The 19,261-nt window shown below is 43.9% G+C and overlaps 1 protein-coding gene across 1 annotated transcript in view; it reads right to left on the bottom strand.

Moving 5' to 3' along the window:
- Positions 1-6,696, bottom strand: part of Adgrf5 (adhesion G protein-coupled receptor F5) — a 68,126-nt gene extending 61,430 nt beyond the window's left edge. The window contains exon 1 of the mRNA XM_010617815.2: positions 6,476-6,696. The gene's annotated coding sequence lies outside the window, so the exon portion shown is untranslated. The remainder of the gene's footprint in view (positions 1-6,475) is intronic.
- Between the last annotated feature and the right edge of the window lie 12,565 nt (positions 6,697-19,261).

Raw genomic sequence — 19,261 nt, forward strand, 5'->3', positions numbered from 1 at the left:
TTTTCCCTCCCCCACCGCAAGACACACACACACACACACACACACACACACACACACACCCCTGCACACCCACAGGGCACACACACAACTAAAGTCCAAATGTCTTGCTGGGCATTTAGCTCAGTGGTTCTGCTGCCTGCCTTGTAAGTGCAAGGTCCCGAGTTCGATCTCCAATACAAAAAAATAAAAGTCACAAATGTCTTTGCTTCCTACGTTGCTGGCAGCGATTTTCCTGTGGTGCGGAGACACCGCAGGCAGGAAGAAGGGTTAGGTAAGGCACACACACAACTAAAGTCCAAATGTCTTGCTGGGCATTTAGCTCAGTGGTTCTGCTGCCTGCCTTGTAAGTGCAAGGTCCCGAGTTCGATCTCCAATACAAAAAAATAAAAGTCACAAATGTCTTTGCTTCCTACGTTGCTGGCAGCGATTTTCCTGTGGTGCGGAGACACCGCAGGCAGGAAGAAGGGTTAGGTAAGGATCTCGAGCAATGCTTCAGCTTGTTCTTTGAGGAACAACAAAGAAAGGAAACACAGCTTCTGTGGAAGGAAATTCCCAGGCCTGGTGGTGGACATTCGCAACCTGCCCCATGAACCCCTGAGGGGTGTCTGATAATAAACACTCGCAAACAAAAACAATCCATAAAAGCATTTTTGTGGACATTCTCACATTCTCACCAATGGGCTGGAAAATGATTTCCTGCATCTGGGGCCTGGAGAGGCCCTGGGCATCCACCTGCTGGCAGTGCTGGAGCACCCGGGCCCCACCCTGCCTGGTGTTGGTACGTGCAGGGCCTCTTTCTCCCGGATGGGGCAGTGTGCACCACCGTGTGGACCTGAGACCCTTGACGCGGCGACCCTGAGTAATGACGCAGTGACCTTGCCCAGGAGAGAAGGACTTACATAAGCAGAGCTGCCACCAACCACGGGACAAAGTGCACGCCTTTCTGACAGTGGCTACAAACACACTGGAAATGTAACAGGAAATCTCTTCACAGTAATCTCCTGTAACAGCTTAAAGCATATTATAACCAAACTGCAACATCTTAATGCAAAATCAGGTTTAGGTCCGATTAGATTATTTGTATTACTTACATCTCTTATTTATTTCCAAACCAGTAAAACATGAGATCTACTGAATCTACTTTGCGGATGAAGAAATCAATAATAGAGACACTGTGGGTGATTTGGGGATCAAGTGCTTGCTCTCGCTCTAGGTGTGTGCCTGTGCTGGGTGTGCATACACGCTTCCCTGCTTTCTTTCACAAGCTAAACAACGCTTAAAACCTTTACCCTGCATTCATTGCAATACATCCCAGACTCCTCAGATGGCTCCTAGTGTCAGGACTGCAACAGGATCCGCGCCACAGCTCGAACCAGGGTCTGCGCCTCTGCTACAAACAGAAAGCAAGGCCTTTGTTTCTGAACTGCATCGCAGGCTGGAAGCAAGCATCCCAGTCTCTTCATCATGGGCACCTGTCTGGTGTGGCAGGGACTTCCCTCCTTGATCCAGGCCCTCAGGACCACTGCAGGAGGGCTGACAGCTTCCAGATTTCATCTGGGCGGGGCCCGCAGCCGTCTCCACCGGGGCCTCCCTGTGCCCTTTGTACTACAACAATGGCCGGAAGCTCAGCCTTGTTGGAGGAAATTCCCAGGGCCACTTCGGACATTAGACAGCTGTTCTGCTATGCTGGGCTGGTCCAGGCGCATCTAAAAATAAGCACGGTGGGCTGCAAGGGCTTCTCTGATTTTGCCCTATGCAGTTGAGTATATTTCAAAAGGACTTTTATTGCACTGTTGTTTTTGAGAAAGCAAGCCTAGGTCAACCTGGAGAATAAAACGTTTTTGTGATATGTTAGGGTCTGACAATCGGTGGCATCCTGATGCTCGCATCTCCTTCTAGCCCAGCATCTCACAGTGAGGTGGAAGGAAGAAAGCTAGACTGAAAAAATGCACACTGTCTGCAGAAAAGGAAAGCCCCTGGACTGCAAGAGCAGCCAGCTCTCCTGGACCACAAAGGACCCAGGACCTAGGACAGCTAGGGCTGCCCAAGCTTGCTCCTGACTTCTGGGAGGGCACATCTGGATCCTCAGCTGCATAGAGGCTCGGTGACCGAGGTTCTTTTCGTGGAGCAGGGAAGGCGGGTGAAAGACAGAGGCTGAGGACCCGACTCAGTCAGGCAGTGGCCACCTCTCCCCACATCCTTCCATGCCCCAAGACTTTGACGTTAGAGGATGTCTGGACCATTCAATGCGCTTTTCAGTTTAGATTTCCCAGTGGTTAAGAACACATATCTACCATCCCTCCAAAGACAGAGAAGAAATCAGGCACAGAGCTCTGAGACTGATTGATATTTGCCTGGCTCTGGTTTGGCTGACAGTGTACCAAAGAGTGGCAGTTTTCTCTCAAAAAGGAATGAGTTTTCGGCACAGGGACCGAGCCACAGTTGAGTTCAGGGTAACCCAAGAAGGGCAGTTTGGCGTGAACTTTGTCCTTTTCACTGTTCCCATTTCTGGCTTTTTCCTGGAAGTCCAACCTATTCCATTGTTGCAAAGATCCTATTTTAAAATCGGTGCAACAGAAAGGAGGATGGGCTAGTAAGACTCTACTCTTGTCACTTAGCCTGGTGACGTGCGGGGGCTGGATTATCGCACTGACATCATGAGTCTTGGGAGCGGGAAAGGACTTTTCAGGACATCATGCAGGCCCCACCCAACGCAGGCATCCCTTTGGGAACACCAGGCCACTGGACTTCCAGGGCTCTGGAGCCTTGCCAGGGACAGGGTGTCCCCCATGCCGCAAGGTCACCACTTGTAGACAGTTCTGGTGGTGGGCAAATCTTTCCACACATTGACTTGGAATCCATTACCCTATAATTTCCACTTGTTGGTCTGGTGGCTCCCCTCTTTCCCACACAAAGCAACCTTTAAATGTTTAGAAGCACCCTTCATGTGCTACAAGGCTCACTTCTTCCTCCAAATGTCCCCTGAATACCTCTTCAACTATTCTGTGAATAATAATTCTCCCATTTTCACCACCTTGGCTAGCCTCTTCTTTTTTTAAAAAAAGATCTGGTATATTTATTTTCATTTTCTTTTTTTAATACTGGGGGTTGAATCCGGGGCCTTCACACTGAATAACATCCCCAGCCGTTTTTTTTAAAAAAAATTTGAGGCAGGGTCTCCCTAAGTGGCCCAGGTTGGGCTTGAACTTGAGATCTCTCTGCCTCAGCCTCCCAGACTACTAGGATTACAGGTGTGTAGCACCACTCCTGGAAAGATCTGGTTGTTTCTTAAAGCAACACATTGGGCGCTTCAGCTTAATTAATCTTCTCTACACTTTGTGTGCTAAGCATTTACACACATTCCCAGAAAGAAAATGAAGATTTGGCAAGACATAATTACTTATTCAAAGAAGTAGCAAATGGGTGGTTTAAAAGCAGGTCTGCCTCTCTCTAGTCTACCACACGCCTCCAGTTCAAAAAGAAAAGTTGATTGAAAATGGCTGTGTAGTGTCAGGTCCAGTTGGAGACCTGCGGCAGCCCAGCAGACCTGCCCTCCATGTAGGTTAATGCCATTGTGTTGAGTCATCTGCCCTTGTTACTGGAGGTCAGAGTGGACTTGACCAGCTAAGAAATGACCAGCAACCAACTGCTTCTGCAGGGCCGTGGTGGGCCAGGCGGGCATGTAGGAAGCCTGGAGGTGAAGAGATGGAGGAACAACAGGAAGAAAGAAAACATTCTGGGTGTCTGGGATGTGTTCCATCGGAAGCTCCAGGTGATGGGGCAGCAGAAGGAGAGGGTGCTCCCTTGAGTCGCCTGAGTGCGCAGTAACATCCTAGCATGGGGAGCAGGTGGGAAGCATGAATTTCCTCCGACAGCTCACAGGAGAAGTGAGTGAGATCCACTGGTTCAATGAAGGACTCGAGGTAAAATTGGGAAAACACAGCAGTGTGTAGGGGAGGAAGGAAAACCCTGCATGTGGCAGAAAGGGAGACTTCACCACCACAAGGCCAGGGTCTGTGACTCCTGGATTTCCCTGTACAACCGGCAGAGCTGCTTCCCTACGATCTCCTGGCTGCTTTCAAGAAGCAGAGGTTGCTGCAGGGTGGCCCAGTCCCATGGAAAGGCAGCCACACCTACAGCAAGTACCCAGTGGATTTCTCCAGGCTGCAGGATACTGAGCCTGGGAGCCATAGCCACTTGTGCTCTGGGAAGAAGGTACAAAGGACCATGCTGATCTCCACAGCTGGGTCCACGGATCGTGAAGAAACTGAACGCCTCACTGTCTGGGCTCTGAGCACAGCCCCACCCTCATGGTCACCACAGAGCTCCTCGGGCCTGGGCTCCTCTGTGTCCTCTGGGAAGTCAAGGGCTTTCCCTTCCCTGCCATTTGCCTGTCTTATCCACCACTCAAGAAACTGAGGAGGCTGGGGACATACCCAGAGCCTCCTGGCAGGAGCTACCGGTGAGGAGTGAACTCGGAGCCACAGGGCTCAGGGCAACCTTGTCCTGCTTCCTTCACTGCCTCAGACTCCTGATGCCAGCATCTGTCAGCAATCAGCCTCCTTTAACTTTCCTTCATGGTTTTGTAGGGAGTAGAGGGACTGGTGACAAAAGTCCTTTCCTGGGGCATCGTGGAGGCAAGATCCACACCTGCATGCTAGGCCTGGTGCATAGCAAAAGGGCTGGTATAGGAAGGGCTGAAGAAATCCTGACATGGGAGGAAGGGGGCCCCTGACCTGATGGGGTGTCACAGGTGTGTCACAGGTTCTCAGAGGCATGGCAGTGTAGGGACTCAAAATATTCAGCAAATAGCTAAGTCCAGCAAAGTCTCAGAGCAAAGAAAGAGAATATGGGGAGACTACTATGGAAAGCTTCCAGCTCTAGATCTGCCTGTAAGGACTCCAAATTCTTCATGCAACTCACGCACTGATCTGTTTACTCATTCATTTGTGAATTCAGTTCACATAGAGCACAAGCTAAACGCCGGGCATCTTGATGGGCTATGGATTTGTCAACCAAAGACCAGTGACAGTTCCAGGGTGGGAATAGAGGTAGCAACCATCATTTGGTGTGCTGGGGGCTCCATGGCAGCCCTGTGCCAGGTGCCATTAGACCTCAGGGTACTTAGTGGCCGTCGGGCTGGATAAGCACCAAGGGGACAGATTGGGCTGTAATGGGTAATGGGGTGAAGAAGGGAACAGGGATGTCTGGGTAGCGGAGCAGCGCAGGCATGGACACTGAGGCACGCAGGTGACATGGGCCAACCTGGGCAGCTCTGTCCACCTTCTTCAGTCAGAACTTATCGGGCACGGGACTCCAGGCACTGGGATAAGGTACAGATGCACTAGTCGGGGCAAAGGATGGGGTTTTGGCCTCTAACCAGTTCCCAAGGAACACCTACTACGACCGTCGCCTGCCCATGCTTGCTGGTAGCACAGCTGTGAACAGCAGGCGTCACAGACACAGAGGAACACAAGGGGAGCTGCGTTTCCCAGGAACCCTGTAAAGGACATGGATGGGGTGCAGGGGCCGCCCTGAAGTAAAATATGTGAGTAGCAAAAAATTATGAGCACCTCAACTAAACAAGTCAGGGGAGAAGAGTGCATGCTTAACCAATAGTCAGAAACGGACTGATTTCTATGAGGTTAGCATGAAATTCTCCTAGAGGAAAGGTTGGCTAAGGAAAAAAACATGAAACAATACATATGAAAGAGGCAAAATAAATCCAGAGAAATCTGCAGTGCTGTTGAACAAGTCTCGACCCTTCTCTGGGTCCACTTCACTCCTCATCTTGAACCCAACAGTGACCAACAAGGACAGCTGCCAGATAAAAATCACCTCATCCCTGCAGGTGATGTCTACCAGAGTACGAGTCCGTGGGATCTGCCTTCTTGGCCGTCTTCAGTGTGCACTGTCACTACTCCAATTTAATCTTGGGAAAACTCAGGAAGTGCAATTCCTCTATAGAAAATTCTGGAAAATAACATGGAATCTCACCACACAAAGTGCTCATTCTCTTCCACTTATCACCCACAGGTAGCCTACCTTCGAAGCACTTGCCTTTCTCTCTGTCAGCGAGTCCTCTGTCAACTTTAATACGTCATTCATTAAATAACTCAGAAAGGAATAAACAAGAGTCATGAAAAAGTTTGCATCTCTGCAAAGAAAAATCACTTGGCAAACTTGTTTCCCTCATGCCGATGCCAAAGGATACAACTTTTGAAGAGATTTGTCTTCCAAAGAAAACAAGACCTAAACTTTGCGCTCTAAGCTCTGTGCTGTTAGTGTCCTCTGTGCAAAGACACATACATTCAAGACACCAGATGTCAGCTCCTTGCTCTTTTCCCTCACAGCCTTTCAATTCTGTGAGTCTCCACAAGCTAAGAAGATGGCACCAAACGGAAGTGCAGGGTGGACCCATGCACGGACGACAGAGCTGCTTCATCCCCATGCAGTGAGACAAAGCAAAGCCTACCTGGCTCTCCTGTGGCTTTCCAGCTCCAGGATTTAACCCCGCACTGCAGATCTCGCCAGTTTCCTAGGTGAGCTGAGCCTCAGCAGGTCTCATTCCGACTACACAGCTCAGAGGTGAGGAGGACAAGAGGAGGGTGGGTCCTGACCGGCTCTGCAGCCCCAGAGCAGAGATGAACCACTGCCTTCCTGTGCCTGTGGCTGCAGGAAGAAGCTGGAGGGCGGTGTGGCTGCAGGAGTGGGCGGAGGCTAGGGAGGGAGCCGCAGGGGACAGCAATAAATCTGTGTCCCATGCCTCTCCCCAGCCTCCCTAGAGGAAATGAGAGATTTAGACTTGTCCACTGGCCACTGGGAAGCAGAGAATAAACACTCTGAGAGCCACACAGCTGAGATTAAGCAGAATGGTAGTCTGGAGCTGATGGCCAGCTGTACCTTTCCCCAACTACCTTCTTCCTGAAGCCCCTGCAAGTCAAGAATGCCCTTGTCCTGTTCCCCCAAGCTGAATTCAGATGTTCTGTAGCACAGCAGCTGTGGAGGACCAGGAAGAATCTGTCCCTGGCCTCAGGAGGGATCCTCTCTCCACTGTCTTTAGAGAGCCTGGTGACCTTCCATTGCGAATCTTGGAAAAGCTCCTGAGGTTCTCAGACCGTTTTTGCCCTCAGTCTTCAAGAACTGTCTGAAGGCTCCACCTGTAGACTGCTAGAAACAGGACTCTCCCCATCCTTTGTGGGGTGCAGTGAAAGATGAGGACCAAGAGCCACTCATTTGGAAATTGAAATTTTCAAGATGGCAACAACAGAGCACTAAATCCCAAGCAGGGCCCTGCTGAGCCCAGATCTCTGCAGCTGGACCAGGTGCACCCTCCTGAGGCCAGCCGGGCTGTAGGAGGAAGGGGGCCTGGAGGGCACTGAGCTTAACGGGCTGAGTACCGGGAGGTGTAGACTCACTCCACTTTGCCGTATGAAGTGGGGGTCATGCCTTGAACAGCAGCGCATCTGGAAGCTGGTGTAAGGGGGATGCTGGCGTCACTGTGTTAAAACCACACCAAGGTCTCCTAGCCAGACTCTGAGCTCACCCCAGTGTGTTCTCTCCCAGCACCTCGGCAGCCTCTCCCCAGTGCAGCCTTCCCAGACAGGGTTCCCATTCTCAACAGCTAGCTAAGGACAGATACCAACTGCTTTCCACACAGGCTGTCCTCTCCTACTGTACCTGGCTCCTCCCCTCCTCCCTCTCCCCCCCACCTCCCCATCTCCCTCCTCCTTCCCCTGCTCACAGCTTTGCTCTGTGAACCATGTCCTCCTCTGACATTCAGGCCTTGAGATTTACACCCTTGGGCGCCTGTCCTCTGAGTCCTGAACTTCAGGGTCATTCCCAGGCAGACTTCTGGTCTCTCCTCTCCACGCAGGAAGCCCCTCTGCTGGTTCCTCTGCCTCCTGCTGGGGCTCACGCTGTGACTTCCTGCACAGGGTCTGATGCAGCATTAAGACCAAGGCCCGGGCCCCAGCAGTGTTTGATTCCTGCAAATTCAAGGTTAATAGGAAGAACATTATTAATTATAGATACCTTCAGGGGACAAAAAGAAAATGTATAGTTCGGAGGAAAACATAAGACCTTCATTAGGGTTTTAGAGTTTAGACTCTGACGGATTAACAATGCCACAGGTGACATTGCTGTGGCTCAGTGTTTATTCAGATGGCACCATTTCCATGTGCTGCACCTCTCTGTCTTCACACAGACACATCAGGAGTAGGTGACAATGTCCTCTATGCAGAAAATGTAGCTTCAGTCCTGCCCAAGAGAAGGACTCCTCGAGCTGGTAAGGGTAGAAGATAAAGCTGCTGGAGGAGGGGCAGGAGAGCAAGAAAGGAGAGTCAAAGTGGGACATAAAAGAAAGGAAAAGAGAGGGAGACTGGTCGAGGAGGAGGAAAGGGAGAAGCGACAAAGACAGGAGACGTGGGAAGCAGACAGGGTGGGGACAGGAGGGAGGAAGAGCACTCTCCCTGGTTGGCATTTCCTCTGGGAGGACCCAGCAAGGGCAGGCCTGCGTGTCCCTCCTGGTCCTGCACCTTCCCAGCTCCCCAGTGATCAAAGCAGTGGGGCAGAGGGCCTCACCCAGAGCTGCTGTCACAACACAGGAATTAGCTTCTGCTTTGCTTGGACTTTGCCACGTTATCAAAGCCACACGCTCACCCGTCACTTTGTGGCTCTGAACACTTCCAGGATGGTGCCAGGGCTGGAATCTCTGGCAGGTGTTCTGTTCCTTCGCAGGGTCCTCCTGAATCAAGAGATCACCTGGTAAGTGTGCAAAGCTGCATGTGGCTGAGAGGCCTTGCTGTGGCCACCTGGGTGAGTACAAATTTTTGTAACAGAGACCTGTTGGCTCACACCCACAAAGACAATCAAACTGTGTGTGATGCTGAATATCTAGCTCTGTGCACTGAATAGGAATTTAATATATGCATAATCCATAATGAAGCAAAGACATATCTCAAGTCAACTGTTTGAATTTTCTGCATGAAGCTGCAATTTGGTTCCTAACGAGTGGATATCACTTATAGTGGAAATGGCATGTCGAGGTGATAGCAAAAGACTTCCAAAAGAAAGCAAATATCTGCTTACCCTGTCAAAAGATCATGGAGTGTGGTCAGCCTTTGACAAAGCTGAATCTCTAGGAGATGGAGCTGAATCTACACAGAGTCTCCAGGGGACTAGCTTTGTCTATTTTATAATTCTAAAAGATGTAGGAACTAGCAGTAGACGCTTATCTCCAGAAATGCAAATTAACTTTGCTTGGTAGAGGTGTAATTGATGTCCGTCCTGCAGAGATTGCTATTCCAAACATTACCCTTTATTGCATTATATTGCCCAGTTTTATATCTCTGGGGAAATTCAGTTCAGTGTTCTTGTCTATGTAGAAATCTATTTGCTCTCAAGACTCGCCTTGGAACAAGTATTACATTTTCCCCACCCTCTCATTAACTCATGAGTTAAAATCCCTGCCACATGTGTATTTTATATTTATACAAGACTTAGGATTTCACCTTTCTGAAAACTAGCTTTTGACAGAAGGCAGGTGATAAACAGGAATTCACCACGGCAAAACTGTTTTTCTTAAATATTTTGACTGATTTTATATGTTCCCTGAGTATGTAAAATAAAAACAGGGAACAAACTGAGCACATAGATGATGAGAGTAAAGGCCAGAAGAAATAGCTGAATACAGGTGCTCAGCCTGGCCACCTTCTTACGGAGAAGAACTGAAGCCACCCTAGACAGCCACGTGGTGAGGTGACTGACTGTGGGAATGCTGGAGATCAGCAAGAGAGAGCCTGGAAGCTTGTGTGATCAAGAGATTTGGACAAATAAAATGCCCAGTATCTGCACCCTAACCCATGGCCTGCAGAGAGAGGGGAGCCCTGTGGCTCCTCCCCAGTGTGAGGGGTTCCACTGTCCTCACAGGCTCGCAGCCCTCAGTTAAGTAGCTAAAATCCATTGGAGAAGGAATTCACATCCTCACCAGTGAACCCTAGGTACTGGCACCAGGTAACTCCTTGAGAAGGAGACCCTGGGGGCTTTTATGGCTGAATTTTACAGAACTTTAAAGAACGTATGACAGTTCTTCTCAAATTATTTGACAAAACCGAAAGGGAGGAACCTCCCAGATCCATGCTATGAGACCAGCATTACCCCGTTGACAAAACCAGATAGAGACGGCAAAAAAAAGAGAAAATTATACAACAAAATCCCTGATGACCATAGACTTAAAACTTCTCAACAAAACACTAGCATTGAGTTCAACAGCATAGAGAAAAGGGCATGCACTACAATCAAGTTGGATTTGTCATGAGGCTGGCTCAACACATGCAGCTCAATAAATATAATATGGGAATAGGAAAAATAATGGAAACAAAGTCTTTGAGGATAGAGAGGGAAGCAGGGGGATGGGGAAAAAATAAGAACCGAGATTGATTATGTAAAAGTACAAATTTCCCACAATGAATGTCATTATATACCTTAAGTATATCAATAAAATTAATTTTAAAAACAAAAGCAATAATAATAACCACAAATACAAACAGGAAAAAAAAAATTTAGGAATAAACTTAACAAAAGAAGTGAAAGAGACCTACAGTGAGAGTTACTATGGGCTGGGGATTTAGCTCAGAGGTTCCGTCACCTGCCTCGAAAGTACAAGGACCCGAGTTTGATCCCCAGTGCCAAAAAAAAAAAAGAGAGAGAGTTACTATGACCATTAATCAGTATGTCCACTGAATAGATGAAGAAAGACCTAGAAGATTAGTAAAGTATGTTCCTGAGTCAGTCTAGGTGTGTCATGGAAGAGTAACCTTGGGTACCATAGTACTATATCTGGCCCTTCCTCCTTCCTCTCTGACTCTCTTCACTTTCTCTGCTTCCCTGTTGCCATCTTTGCCTGTGACATCTTTGCTTCACCACACCCTTCCACCATGATGTTTCTGTTTTTGCCTTGGAGCCAGATGACCACGGACTGAATCTCCCAAAGTATGAGCCAAATTAAACCTTTCCTCCTTCAAATTTTGGGTGTTGGCTATTGTGTTCAGTGATATGAAAGCTGACTAGCCCAGAAAATTGATACCAGAAAAGTGGGGTTGTTACTATGACTGTACCTGCTTAGGTTATTTAAAAACTTTTGCAACTGGTTCATGGGAGAGGTTTGGAAAGATTTGGAGAAGCTGGCTAGAGAAGCCCTTAGTGATACAGAGAACTTTTGTAAGTAATCTAAAAACCTACAAAATGTTAGGAAAATGTAAAATGACTTCTTCTGTCTCTTAACAGCAGTCTGCTTTGTTTAGTTCAAAATAGACAGACACCGGAGGCATAAAACCATGAAGTGGGACATCTGGCCTCATCCCTAACCTTGAACACCCCTTCCTGTGCACTAGAATAGATAGCTATATGAATCTTGAGGTAAACTCCCTAACTACAAGGAATTGTTACATCTGGGTTAAAGTGAGCAGTCTTTGTACATGGGTAATGTGAACCAAGGAAATGAAATGTAACCACCTAAATCATAGCTGTAAAACCTATAAAAGAGGAAGCTGCAACCCAGTAGGAGGTTGATCACTGACACTGCCTTTTTGAATGTGATTAACCCTTTGCTGGCAAAATAAACTTTTTATTATTTTACTTCCATTCAGCTCATCTCTGCATTTGTGTCACTTGCCAATTCCTTCTGCAACACTAGTATGATATAAACAGAGCATCATAAGTGATTATGGTTAGAGCTTGAAGACCATAATGATGATAGGAATGTGAACAGTAGAGGCCAGGCTAGGAAGTTGTCAGGTGGGAACAAGGGCTCCATTAACAATTGGACCAGAGGGCATGGGTATTACACTTGAGCAGAAAATTTGTCCACATTTTCCCTAGGTCCTGAGAATTTGCAGGAAATAGACTAGGGGTGGTGGACTAACTAACTGACTTGGCCAAGGAAATTTCAGGACAGCCCAATATTCAGGCTGTGGCAAGGATACTATTAAATTTTAGCCAGACTTATAGTGAGAATCAGGATCAAAATGCAACAGAGAAAATTTTCAACTTAAATTTTAAGTTAAAAGAAACAATATGTGAAGTTCAGAGCAAAGAAAATATGGCTACTAAAGAGATTAGCACCATTAAAAAGAAATCAAGGGCTGGGGATTTAGCTCAGTGGTTCTGTCATCCGCATCACAAGCACAAGGTCCTGAGTTCTGTGATGGGTACCAAAAGAAATCAAGTAATTTTTACAGGGTCAAGAAGAAAGGTGTCTTTAGGGCATCTCAGAAATCAGCAAGATCACACTAATCACAGCCTTGGGGGTACAAAAGTGTAAATCTTTCATTTGAGAAGAGAGTCCTGGGTTTCCTGCTCAAACAGGACCTCTAAGGAGTTGGTTCCCTGGATTCTTTTCACCAGGCACAGCCATCAGGGCATTCAGAGGCTGCTATAACCATAGTTCAAGGGGGCTGATCACTGTTCCATTGGCAGTAAATCCTGGCACTGTGCAAGTGATGCTGGTTTTACAGCCATAGAGAATGCAAGACTTGTGGAGTCAGGGAAGGGTCTACACAGATTTTAGAGGAAGGACTGGGAGGCCAGGCAGTGTATCCCTGAGAGGGCAGTACATGAAGTTATGGAAATAAAACCAAAGTTGCAGTAGAGATCCCAGGGACCTGAATATACCAGAAATGTGGAATATCAGCCAAGGAAAGCTGCAGGCCATGAATGGAATCAGCCCAAGAGATAAGCCATGGGGGCTGCAACTGGTAGGGTGATAAGGATATAAGCATGCCAGGCCTTTTGGGACTCATATCTTACCACCACTACTCCAAATACTAAATATGGAGCTACAGAGCTTGATATTTGATCTGCTGGATTTTAGCCTTGCTTTGGTCCTACTCTTTTCTACTTCCCTATTGCTCCCTTTTAGAATGGAAATATTCACCCTGTGCCCTTGTACCTTGAAATAATGTAACTTGTTTTTTTATTTTTACAGAGTTTTGCAACTAAAAATTTGCCTTAAGTCTCAGAAAAGATTTGGGTTTGTACTTTCGAAAAATACTGGAACTGTTGAGACTTTGGGGGAGGGATTATAGTTTTTAGTGATACACAGGATAGCTGCATTATATTAGAACAATTATGAAATTGTTATTGCCTTTATTTGGAGATGATATGTGATTAAAGATGTGTTTTGGTTGCAAGTTTTAACCATTAATCCTGGTTTATCTAGTTCACTGGAATAAGAAATGCCTAGCAGATTAGTAAAGCATGCCCCTTGGTGTGTCTGGATGGGTTGTGTAAGTGTGACCTTGGGTACTCACTTGAGTTACAGTGGTACCTCAGTTCACAAACATAATTCATTCTACGTTCTGATCACAAATCAAACTGCTAAAGGACCAAACCAAATTTCCCCATAAGGTCAACATTGAACCTAACCATTGAATTTGATTCAGTTCTCATCCAATTAGGTTTGCAATCAGAACTGTGGAAAGAATTAAGTTCATGAACTACGATACCATTGTATATAATATGGTCCTTAGCACATTCCCCTCTTCCTACTCCCCTGCTGTGGTTTCTAGCTCTCATGAACTCACTACCTTTGCTCCTCCATGACCTTCCACCATAATGTTTCTGCCTTGGAGTCAGCCAACCATGAACTCAATCTTAACTGTGAGCCAAATTAAACCTTTTTTCCTTTATGTTGTGGATGTCCATGACAGGAAAGCTGACTAATATCATTATAAAACACCAATAAAAGAAATTAAAGAGGATACAAAATGATGGTAAGACATCCTATGCTCATGAATTGGAAGAATTAATATTGTGAAAATGTCCACGCTACTACCCAAAGTAGTTTTCAGATTTAATCCAGTTCCCATCAAAATACCAATGATATCTTCCACAGAACCAATATGCACAAAAGCACAAAAGACCCTAAATAGGCAAAATAATCTTGAGCAAAAAGAACAAAACTAGAGGCATCACAAGATCTGATTTCAAGACATACTATAGAGCCATACTAACCAAAACAACATGGTATTTTCATAAAAAAAACAGACACTGAGATAAATAGAATAGGGTTCTCAGAAATATGGTCATGAATGTACAGTCAACTGATTCTCAACAAAGGTACCAAGAAAGGACAACCTCTTCAAACTTAGTCTAGGTTACTAAATGTTTTCTGTAAATATTGAATATCTTAGGAAATAATGGATCTTCTCCTCCCACCCCTTTTTATCTGGAATAAGTTTTATAGGCCAAATAAGCTGCCTTTCTGGTCTCTGTGGGCTGAGCCTCATGCCAGGATATGGGGTGCCCTTATGTGAAACCACTTCCTCTGGGTTATCATTGTTGAAATGATCTTAAAGCTGATGTTTCAGTTCATTCCCAGGGGACGACTTCCTCTCTCCCTGCCTCCATAAACTATCATTTCTTCTCACAGAAACAGCACTTTTTTCAGATATTAATCCTTCAGAGCAACAGGAATTTATAAAAATAGGTTCTTTATTTCTCCTTGAAAATCACAAATTATCTTCTTCCTTTATACTGGCTTGTTCCAAATCATCTCCAGCAACCTTGGAGAGTAATCTGTCAACACCAACACAGATTTGATAATCCTATCCCATTCTCTGTGCCCATTTTTATGCCAGTATTAGAAAAAAATAGGACACGTCTTGGGCTTGGGTGGCACACAGTCTACACAATTAAATAATGTCTAAATTTAGAAACACTAACCCCAAGGTGTTGACCTCACTGAGATTTTTGCACACAACTTTAATTTCATTTGGAAAGAATTGCTATCTACTATTAATAGCTCAATTGTTCTCCCTATATTTCCATATTTGATAGAAACTGGGTTAAGGCAGTTAGTGTTCACAAAAAATTTCTAATCCAGGGCATAGTCATTTACTTGGGAATGCAGAATGCATTTTTAACAAAATCAAAAATTTTAAATGAATAACAATATCAACAGTAACTACTATTATTTATTGAGCACATATCATGTACCTAACACTATGCTATGTTGAACGATATTATTTAACTCAATTTTAATGACAATTCTGAAAGGTGGGTGTAAAGATTTCAACCTTTGAAGGAAACTAAATTCAGAGATGATGTAATTTGCTCATGGGTCACGTAGTTGTGCTTTAAGAATGTAAAGACTGACTTGTTGGCTCTCTTATGGCTTAGACCTAAAATGTTCTCTAAAAATCTCCTGTTTGGAGGTGGGGCCTGTTCAGAAAGGGTTGGTCAACAGGGCTTGACTTGGGTGTATTCTCGACCCTGGCTCCCCTCTTCTCACTGCTTCCTGGCTGCCGTGGTGCGAGAAGCTTTCTTGTCCTGCCGTGCTGTTCTACCTTGGAGCCAGTTGACCATGGACTGACCCCACTGAAACATGAGCCTAAATAAATCACTCCTTTGAGTTGCTGTGTATTTTGTCCCAACAACAGGAAAGTAACTAAAACAGTCTGTCATAGTAAATGTTGAGTACATGGATGAAGGAAGGAACAGCTAAATATATGACCCAGTGAATTCCTGGAATAATCCATCTCACCTAGTTAACTGTCCATATGCAAAGAAAAAGAAACACAGAAAAATGATATACTCTCAGTAGCAAAACTATGCAAAAATCAGTAATTTTGGATAAATAGACATTTACATCAAGGTCTAAAGTTTGAGAAGCTCCACAGTGCACAAAGGAAGATGAACAAGACAGGGAGATTATTTTAGTCACTTTGCATTTTGCCCTAATTTCACTTAAAATCTTTTGACTTCACTTTTCCTTGAAACGGTTGTGTCTCCTTACTACTTTTTGCTTTTACTACCAAGACAAGTTTCCTTTTTGCTCTCCTTTGTATCAAAATGAAACTTTTCTAATTACAGGTGGTAGGACTTCAAATCAAGGATTGTTTAAATTGGCTATCTTTTGGTGCTTCGGTCATGACTAGAGACTATGGATCAAACACAGACACTTTGGAAGATCTATCTGTATTGGTCTTCCAGTTTTAGCATATTCAAAAGTTAGAATTATTTATCAGTACACCCCATCGCTATGGTTCAAAAATCTATATACAAACTCAGAAAAATAAGTCACTTAGTAGTTGAAATAATAATTGCATTATTTTTTACATTCTAATAATGCTATTTGCAAAAAATATATATTATTTTGAGCCTTTTACCCTGGGGTCCCTTCCTCTCCTGCCACGTCAGAACACAGCATTCAAGGGGCCACCATCTTGAAAGCAGGGAGCATGCTCACACCAGACACCCACACTGCCAGTGCCTTGAACTTGGACTTATCATCTTAATGCATTTTTATTACAGACACATGAATCAGCCTCAGGCATATTGTTGTAGCAGCAGGGATGTACTGAGACAGTGGCAGGTTCAAAGTCCCCAGGGTGGGCAGTCAAGAAGGGCTGCAAGTTCTTCCTGAGCACACCTCAGGCCTGGTCTAATGATGTTGCCACTGGTAGAAAATCATGCCATCAGGTTCGCTAGGATAACCTCTGTTACTCACAGTCATCTGGCTATAGAGGGACACTATATCAACAGGACACTTAAATTTGAATGGATAACTGCAGACCATGGACCAGCCAACTTGACATATAAAGGTGACTACTGCATTATCAAACTGTTAACAAAATGTTATAGTTATGAACCTTGACAAACACACTCATGAAGACAAGATCAAAATATGCTCCTATCAAGTATAATATTAGGTAGTCGTTAATAAAACAACTAATTACATCATAAAATAGCAAAGATGGCTTATAGTGATTATTCATTGATCATTTCTGGAGAATTCTGTTGATGAGATAGTTAAGTTCCGATGATTAATAAACTCAAGACACAAATAATTTGTAAAGTATGTATTTATTTCATTAAAGGCTTTTCTTGCCTGAGTTTAGCAAAATTATTAATACTGTTGTAATAATGAAGATTTTGTCCTGTTAATATAATGCCAATGTAGACAACCTTTCCTGAGTCAACAGAGTTCTTAGATTATTCTATAAAATTGATAGAAACTGGAGAAACTGCTCTGTAGAGAACTGGTAACTGGCACTACTACTATAAATGTTTTTAGACAATATTTAAACTCAGAAACAACCATGGATTTTACATATCTTGTCTGAATATTGTAATAGAATCATGAAGGCTAAATGAGCATTATCCTGCAAAATACTGTAAGATATTTTAGTATTATCATAACAATTGCTACACTGTGATTTTGACCACCCCTTAACACAGAATTTGGTTTCATATGATAAATGAATTGCTTTTAAATTACTTTCATTAGCTCAGTGGTGCTGCCACCTGCCTTGCAAGCACAAGTTCCTGAGTTTGATCCCTACTACAAAAAAAAAATTTCTTTCACATTTTCAAAGTTAATATTAAAGAAACCTAAAAACAGTGCTTTGTTGTGCCAGCTGTTCACCTCTGTCAACGATAGACGGCACACCTTGATCTAAGATAGCCAGAAAATAATCCTGAAAGATATTTCTTCCAGGATTATTTGTACACAAACCTTTATGTTAGTGCACATATTTTTGTTCCTTTGTTCTCATTAGTTATATTGTATCGGGATATCACTGTGCTTCCCATGTCACAGACAGTTCCTTTAGACTTAGAACATTCCTTTTCAAATAAAAAGGAATGTAACCCATTTATAAGTGCAATGGGAAAAGCATGGATTTTTCTTTTCATAAGATTTTGTCTAAAAGTTCATACCAAATAAACAATGGTCTATTCCAAATAAAATAATGTGGGCTCCTCATGTTCAAAATTATTTTAGTTTTCTGCTGAGGACCACAATTTTTTACTGGAAGCTGCCCTGTTGTTTCAGGGAACTCTCCTGCATATTAATCTGATAGCTCATCTACAGTAAATCTGTTTTAGCAGTGTTCAGTCAGCATTGGAATAAAGTGTTTAAGGATGGTTGTATGGCCAAGCTTGATCCGTTTCTCCAATTTTCCACCTTCTGACACACACTGATGTCAAACACAAACTTTGAACTATACCATAGCCAGCCATGGGTAGGCAGGACTAAGGGTATGTCTCCTAGCAGCAGACTCCATAGCCTGAGTCTTCTGCCTTATTTGTTTATTCTTCAGCAACCATCTGAGCAAAATTCTCCATGCACTTTTAAATCAATGCCTAAAATGTAAAGTTCTGTTTTCAGCTTTTCATAATTCAAAACTCACTGTCATAGCAGATATAAAAACATGTCATCTTTTACTTCCTTATAACAATCTAATCATTTAAAAAATTTTTGTAAGTGTTCAATATGACTTTTATTGCTAGTATAATTTGGTTCACTTTTAGAATTTTTAAGTATTAAATATTCTAATTTTATAGTCCACCATGATTAACAAGCCTTTTAAAAATTCTCTATTCAAGGCTGGGTATGGTGGTGCATGCCTATAATCTCAGCCCTTGGAAGGCTGAGGCAGAAGGATCTTCACAAGTTGAAGGCCAGCCTGGGCTACATAGCAACACTTTTTCTACCAAAAAAGTCCTTCATTCTAGGTAATGATCATTTTGTGTGTGTGTGTGCACGCGTGTGTGTTTTAAATCCATCTTATGTGTTTAGCCATTTTATTTTATTTTTACTTTTGATTTATTTTTGGTACTGGGGATCAGACTCTGAACCTTGCCTTGCAGGCAGCGACACCATTGAGCTAAATCACTGGCTCCTTGTTGAACCATCTTAACAAATTTCAGCAGCATTCAACTTGACCTACAAATTTTCCATTATTTTCTGTAAATATTTGTCCTGTTATTGCCACAAGAACATCATTATGTTTGGGTAAATATTTGACACAATTTTTTTTATATAAATATCTTAACCAAAATGCCCAGTGGTCTATTTCATTACTTCACTACGAATGATTGTTTCCCTCTTTTTCAGCCTTTATTTTTCAATTCTCATAATGATCATTTGCTATTTAAAGTTTATCTTCCACTCTTTTATTTATTTATTTTTGAGAGTCTAAGAAATTCCATTTCCAGAAAACTTCATTGGCCACACCTGACCCTGAAAGCTATGCTTAGAGCCTGTACCAGTAGTAATGAGCCTCTGTCTTTGAACTAGAACATAAAAACTCACTAGTTGCAGAGCAAGGGTTTTATTCATTTTTGTTAAACCACCCCGAAACTTTCATGCAGAAATGTCTGCAAATTAAATTTATAGTGGATATCTTTAATTGGACACCATAGGATGCAATCCAATATTTATATTTGTAAAAAAAAAAAAAAAAAAAAAAAATGT

Source organism: Fukomys damarensis, unplaced genomic scaffold, assembly GCF_012274545.1.
Source record: "Fukomys damarensis isolate Sample0158 unplaced genomic scaffold, DMR_v1.0_HiC HiC_scaffold_20, whole genome shotgun sequence".
NCBI classification, from domain to species: Eukaryota; Metazoa; Chordata; class Mammalia; order Rodentia; family Bathyergidae; genus Fukomys; species Fukomys damarensis.